This window comes from Lagopus leucura, unplaced genomic scaffold (genome assembly GCF_019238085.1).
Source record: "Lagopus leucura isolate 7727_CA_CO unplaced genomic scaffold, USGS_WTPT01 9805-0_obj-0_obj, whole genome shotgun sequence".
NCBI classification, from domain to species: Eukaryota; Metazoa; Chordata; class Aves; order Galliformes; family Phasianidae; genus Lagopus; species Lagopus leucura.
In genome coordinates this window covers 1-1,297 of record NW_024966433.1, presented here as the reverse complement: position 1 = coordinate 1,297, position 1,297 = coordinate 1, and the positions used below count along the sequence as shown (strand labels likewise).

Here is a 1,297-nt window from a genome sequence, read left to right as displayed (position 1 = left end):
GGGGGGGGTCGGAGGAGGAAAAAAGGGGGGATTGGGGGGAAACAGAGGGGGGGGTGGGATTGTGGGGCTGGAACCCCCCCCCCTCAAACCTGATCGTCTTCATCCTCCTCCTCCTCCTCCTCCTCCTCATCCTGGCTGTCGTCCTCGTCCTCGTTGCTGCCGCTGCTGTCCTCCTCCTGCGTGTGCTCCTCCTCGTCCTCGGGGTCCAGGATGTTCATCGAGTCTTTGGGGGGCACAGAGGGGGGCAAAATGCCATGGGGCGGCCCCCCAAAATCCCCCCGGGTGCCCCCCCCCCCCCCCCCCCAAAAATGGACGCTGCATCCCCCAATGGCGCATCCCCAAAGAGGGGGCCCTAAAAATCCTATGGGGCGCATCCAGAAAGAGCCACGCCGTGCCCCCAAAACCCCATGGGGTGACCCCAAAACCCCCACGGGGGGCCTGCAATCCCATAGGGTGCCCCCCAAATAACACAGGGTGCCCCCAAAACCCCACTGGGTGCCCTGGATCCCATAGGGTGCCCCCCAAATCACCATGGGGTGACCCCAAAACCCCCACGGGGGGCCTGCATTCCTATAGGGTGACCCCCAAATGTCACAGGGTGCCCTGAATCCCATAGGGTGCCCCCAAATCACCACAGGGTGCCCCCAAAACCCCACTGGGTGCCCCAAAACCCCACTGGGTGCCCTGAATCCCATAGGGTGCCCCCCAAATCACCACGGGGTGCCCCCAAATCACCATAGGGTGCCCCCAAAATGTCACAGGGTGCCCCCAAAACCCCACTGGGTGCCCTGGATCCCATAGGGTGCCCCCCAAATCACCATAGGGTGCCCCAAAACCCCACTGGGTGCCCTGAATCCCGCAGGGTGCCCCCCAAAACCCCCCTGGGTGCCCTGAATCCTGCAGGGTGCCCCCCAAAACCCCCCTGGGTGCCCCCAAATCAACACGGGGTGCCCCCACAACCCCACTGGGTGCCCCACAACCCCACTGGGTGCCCCCACAAGCCGCTCACCTTCCCGGTTGGCCTGTAGGGTGGAGGCCTGGCTGAGGTTGGAGGGCGCCTCGTCCATCAGCACGTCCTCCTGCGACTCGTCCTCGCCTGAGCGGCTCACTGTAATGGGGGGGGGACCCCAAAAATTGGGGGTGAATTGGGGGGGGGTGAGAAACTTGGGGGGGGACCCCAAAAATTGGCGGTGAAGGAGGGGGGGCTCCCACCGATGATGGTGCTGTTGCCGGTGGCGCCGTCGCGCTCCAGGAGCTCATCGATGAGATCCTCCAGTTCGTTCTCCACCTTTTTATT

At 64.2% G+C, this 1,297-nt stretch overlaps 1 long non-coding RNA gene across 1 annotated transcript; it reads right to left on the bottom strand.

Moving 5' to 3' along the window:
• Positions 1–104: 104 nt before the first annotated feature.
• On the bottom strand, positions 105–1,290 carry LOC122192579. The gene is made up of 3 exons (XR_006182641.1): positions 1,213–1,290; positions 1,010–1,108; positions 105–223 (listed from the first exon to the last, which is right to left on the bottom strand). It is a non-coding gene; the product is annotated as an uncharacterized LOC122192579 (long non-coding RNA).
• Between the last annotated feature and the right edge of the window lie 7 nt (positions 1,291–1,297).